Here is a 6,025-nt window from a genome sequence, read left to right as displayed (position 1 = left end):
GTGCGTTCATACATATCGCTGCTGTCGGAAACAAAACCTTGTATCTCCATTTTTGTCTTTTTTCAGTTTTCATCAGAATTTTGCTCTTTATGTTATATGTAAATTTCATCATCCATCCATCCATTTTCTAAGCTGCTTCTCCGCCAGGGTCACAGGGAGTGTGCTGGAGCCTATTCCAGCAGCCTTCAGACGAAAGGCAGGATACACCCTGGACAGGTCGCCAGTCAATCACAGGGCAGACAGACAGACACAGACAGTCACTCACACCTAGGGGTAATTTAGCATGTCCAATTGGCCTGACTGCATGTCTTTAGACTGTAGGAGGAAACCAGAGAACCCGGAGGAAACCCACGCAGACACAGGGAGAACATGCAAACTCCACACAGAGAGGACCCTGGTTGCCCAGCCAGGGAATCAAACCCAGGCCCTCCTCGCTGTGAGGCGACAGCGCTACCCACCACGCCACCATGCCGACCTAAATTTCATGATGAACAGACCAAATAAAATGACCCAGAATTACTTGGTAAAACATCTGGCTCCATTAACTTACATTTAGAGTAGAGAACGTTTTTTCCTTCTCCTGTAAAGTTACTATTTTGGAGATAACAACAGCAATATACTGTATGAACATACATGTTTAAGGAGTTTATTACAGAATACTGTTAATCATAAAATGTTGGTTTGTTCATCACATAATTGTACCACCAATGTGATGACATTTGCAAAAGTTTCATTTTGTACTTTTCAAAACTAAAGACGACTGAAAACAACTTTTTTTTAATAAATTTAATTTTTAATTTTCATTTCATTTTAATGCACTCTGAGGCCATTTTTAGAGCTTCACACACTCAGCTCACATAACACCTCCCTGAGAATGAACCTCTGAACTTTTCTTCTTCCTCCAGAGACAAAATCAGAGTAACTGGCTCTCAAATACAAAGAGCTGTCAGAGTTAGTCGTGTAAAAGAGCTGGAATGATGTGGATTGTCCAATTCTGCAGAAACACCTACAAACACCTTCAAACATTAAACATGAATAAATATTAGTTCTCAGTAAAGGACTCAGACATTCAGACACTAACGTATCAACATTTAAGATTTAATCACTGATGTAATGGATAAGTTTAAGGAGGTAAAGCCGGAAGTGTTAACATGTTAAGCACATGAGCAACAATGTCAAGCAGCAACACCCGGACAATCAGATAGCCAACACTTGCTATCTAATGTAGAAGGAAGGCTCCAGTGTCAGATTCTTCTGATGATGCAGAAAGAAATCTGGGTAATCTGGGCTGTGGATCAGCTCCCATCTCCACAGCTTATGTACTGCGTTGTGATCTGAGCAGCAGATATCGACATATGCACAGCGATGTACGAAACCAAAAGGGTTCAGTAGGGGGGGGTGGGGGGTGGGGGGGTTCTATGAGTTTCTTTTTAATGGCCCCAAAATGTTAGCCATGCTCTTTTAGAACAGCAACAGCCAGAAAATATCAAGTACATATATATATATGAATGGATATTTGGTCAAACTGGCACACAGTAAATATGTCTCTTCGTAGTCTGTATTAAGCACAGAGCTAGTATAACAAACACTATATCCATCCACTTACACCAGGCACAGATGAAGCAAAGGCACTGAAATCCAGCTGCAGGGGTCTAAATATATTATTCAAACACAGATTATAGATCAGTCTCAACTGGCGCAGAAGAAAGATCAGAAAGAGTGTGATTTTGCTCTGTTAGCTAATAAGCTAGGTGACAGAATTTCATGGGCATGGAGACAAATGTTAGATTTTCTGAGCTAAGTTCAATTTAATTTATTATTTATTTTAACCAAAAGCTTATACGACTCTCCCTGACTTTCCCCTTGTTCACTAACCTCCTTCAGACCTGCTCCTTCAGCTCGGTCAGTCTTCTCCTGAATATCTGTTTAATCCTCAAATAGAAGCGAATTTGACTCATCATATTCATGTAACCCTGCGATGGACTGGCGACCCGTCCAGGGTGTATCCTGCCTTCCGCTTAAAGACTGCTGGGATAGGCTCCAGCTCCCCCCCGCACCCCTGACGGAGAGGCGGCTTGGAAAATGGATGGATGGATGGATATTCATGTAACTTCACACACACATTGGTTTTCTATATAAATACTGCAAATCGACGCCTTTATTGACCGCTAAGTACCAAAAGACACAGTTCTGTCCCTCTGTGTTCATGGGTTTAAATTTCCCGCAAAGAACTTCCCAGAGCTATCTGAAGTCTGTGAATCACGTGACCATCAAGCATTTTGGACTTCCGTTGCCGCGACTCACACTACATGGCTCTGTGCAGAGGCAGCGCTGCATTAGAGCAGCAGCGCCTCTGCCAGGCCGCACCTGGTCATTACAGTATATTGTGAGTGAGAATAAAACATAGATGACTTGGATCACCACTCAGACAGGGACGGACAAAGTCCATAAAGCATGTATTTGAGTTAAAGTAGAGACACCCAAGGTAAACGTTCCTCCCTTTTCCTCCACTTGAGTAAAAGTACAAAAGGATTTGCCTTCAAATGTACTTAATAGAGGTGGGTAATCCAGGTCCAACCAAAATAAAAACCCTCAGGATTTTCTTCCAAAGGATTTGTGTTTCTTTCATTTTGACCTGTTATGTTTTTATGCACACATAAGCCAAACAAGAGATTTCGCAGAATGTAGTGGAGTCAAAAGTAAGATATTTCACTTTGAAATGTAGTGGAGTGAAAGTATAAAGTCGCCCAAAATGGAAATATTTCAGTACAGATGCACAAAAAACTACTTAAGTATAGTAACGAATTACATTTATGTCATTACTGTCCACTACTGTACTCAGATGATTGGCTTTAGTCAAGGATTTAGTCAAATAACATTTATAGGGGCTCAAGCCCCCCCTAAAACTGGCCTAGCAATGCCCATGCCAATTGCTATAAAAGAGCTGCCTGAACAAACCTTATTATTGATTTTTCAAAAGCTTCATTAAAATGCCAATATCAGTACCCTGACTTGTAGACCACTGGCTACAAATTGCATAGGACATACATACCGTGGTGGATAAGGTTCTTATTCCGCTTGTTTTGTTTTCTGGCCCCAAAACAAAAGTTTTACTTTTTTTAGTCTCCTCTGTAGATTCACCTACAATAAGCACGCTGTAGGTTTCGAGTACTAAGACCAAAACTAAAGCATTAACCAAATGGTGTCTTTCTAGATCTGCTGATTTTATTTATTTTGATATGAGTGGAATATAGTTTTTATTTGTTTGTGAGATGGTATGAGGTGTGTGTGTGTGTGTGTGTGTGTGTGTGTGTGTGTGTGTGTGTGTGTGTGTGTGTGTGTGTTGGGGAGGTGGTTAACCTTAATGATTTTCTGACTACTCTCTTCACAGGGAGATGTTTAGTCACCTCCTGTTACTGTTTGGAGGCTGAATAAAGCAAACAAATAGATTATTTTAACCTAAAGACGTGTAATATAAGTGCACGCTGTTTACAGGTTATGCGACATACATTTTTATAAAAGAAAAAAGAAAGAGACATTTATAAGTAATTGAGATATTAGACCTTGTAAATTACTCAGCAGATCCTAAACTTGTATGTAAACCCTAACCTAACCAACAAGTGCGAGTTCGGAACACAACCACTGTATTTAGCCAAATATCCCACACTGTCTTTCTGAAGATCAACCTTTTCTTTCGAGTATCCGTTCCTGCTTTTTCGCAGCAACATGGTCACCGTTCTCAGCATCATCTGGGGGAGTTAATCATGCTGCTCTTATAATTAAAATGTACAAAGAATGTGACCAGCAAGGCAAACATAATCATTATGGAACATATTGTCAGTAAGTAACTATAGAGAAATATGTGGAACACAGCTTCCCCTCCAGGCCCTGTGATTAAAGCACACGCAGGGCTAAGAACGGAAAGACTGCAAACTTATAGAACATATAGGACATTCAGGATTTGGTAGAGCAAATCCTGAATGTTACTTATGTTAATCAGCTTTTGCTGCCAGTATAAGTTGCTAGGGTGCTTCCAGGAATTATTCGGACCCCTTTTTCTTCACTGCATGTTGCAGCCTTTAGCCTCTAAAATAGATTATGCTTTTTTTCCTCGTCTGCAAAAATGCAAAAAATAATAATAAAAAAAGCAGATTTAGGTTTTCAAAAATGTTTTCTAACTTTATACAAAACAATCAACTGAAATATCCCATTCAGTCAGATTCAAGTAGACCCTGTACTCAGTACTTTGCTGTGTCCTGACAATCCTGTCAACCATGTTTCCTCACACAGGCACTGTTAGATGTATGGTTTTATATAGGATGTGTATCTTTAAGCATCAGTTTTTGGCCAATAGATGAGAAAAAATGACATTTTAGTGTAAGACTAATGTAACAAAATGAGGAAAATGTGAAGGGGTCTGAATTAGAGGCTGGGCGATAAAACGATATTAACGATAATAATTTATAACGATATAAATTTCCCTTGATAGAGCGATAAGATGGGTTCGATGCATTTTTGATATAATGCACCTTTCTCATACATCTGCCGAAAGCAGAACTGAGTCGAACTTTAGTAACAGATGAAACGTGGAGTTATACAATCCCTGTTTGAGTGGAGCGACCGGCAGCCTGTTCTCCTGTGACCAAGTGACGAGATCAGAGGCGTAACTGTACTGTCCTGCAGTGAACTCACCTCTTTCCATACATCCTATCAAGCTTTAGCAGCATTAAATCAGGTCTGCTCATCAAAACTACGGCATGTTACAGCGCTCAAAAAGTCATATTTTAGTTTTAGTGCATTCCCAAGCAACGAAAGTGAAAGAAAGAAGTGGGTTCATGTGAGTTACAGCCCTGATTTAAATGAAAGGAAACTGAGGAAGCTGTGAAGCATTAGAAAGCGGGAGAGCACGGTCTTTCCAGGCTAGGTGTTTTTAGCAGCTGGCTAACTTGAAGCAGCACTCCGTCATTCGCACAGCACGGCGAATTGATGATACTGTAAATCGAACGACACAAAAGCACCGCTTTCAGTTTCAACATACCTAAATGGAGGACTCTGATGGTCTGGTGTTGATATATTACGTTTCACCCCTCAAACCACTACGAGAGAAATCCAGTCGTCTGCTAGCTGGTGTTTGAATTCTGTGATATGCTCTGACATGGCTGTGTTAAGACTGATCCATCACTAACGTACTAAGCCAGCTAATGTTTGCTGTTCATACTAAGTTGATGTTGTTGAGAAACTAAACAGTTTAGCACTGTTGTTGGCCAGTTGTTTAGCATGTGTAACTGGATAGCCGAGCACTACTATGAGCCACAAGAGCAACACTGATACTGTAGGTATTCCATTGCAATGAGAGTGAAATACTGTAATGCTGTAATACTGTAAAAAGCCCTGAAATACTGTAATGGCCCAAGTGTGAAAACTATGTGATTGTCAAATGAACTCACACTCCTCCAATGGGTCCCAAAAACCAACCCGAAATCTGGTGGTGCTTTTAGCGGTGTTTTATTGTCTGTTCCACCCGATCAAACCTCAGAAAAGCACTATGATATAACTTTTGCCATGTCACCCACCCCTGTTTTTACATGGAGTTCTTTTCAAACAAACTCAACTCTCCTATTAAGTAAACCTGAAAGGGAACAAGTCTACTCTAGCATTCAGTAGATCTGAGACTGCTTCTTGTTAACAAGACAACTCCCTTAGAACCCAGACCTCACCTGGGTAACAATAGGTTATGGTGGAGTGGTTTAGGCACCACATTCAAAACCATGGTAAATATTCCAACAGCCAAGTTATTAAAATTATTAAACAGTTAACATTGTTCATATAATCATTTTTGATCTTTTTTTAATCAGAAATTGTAGCAAAAAGCTATTGAAGTACACATTACAGTGATTCCAATACGAGTAGGGGGCTTAACACTGCTCTGCGCCTAACATTATCCTTTAACCGTAGTTCGATCCCCTGAACCGACAGTACATGACTGAAGTGCCCTTGAGCGAGGCACCTAACCCCCAACTGCTCC

This window comes from Pygocentrus nattereri, chromosome 19 (assembly GCF_015220715.1).
Source record: "Pygocentrus nattereri isolate fPygNat1 chromosome 19, fPygNat1.pri, whole genome shotgun sequence".
Taxonomy (NCBI): Eukaryota; Metazoa; Chordata; class Actinopteri; order Characiformes; family Serrasalmidae; genus Pygocentrus; species Pygocentrus nattereri.
The sequence above is the reverse complement of the archived record's forward strand: the minus strand, read 5'-3'. Positions refer to the sequence as shown.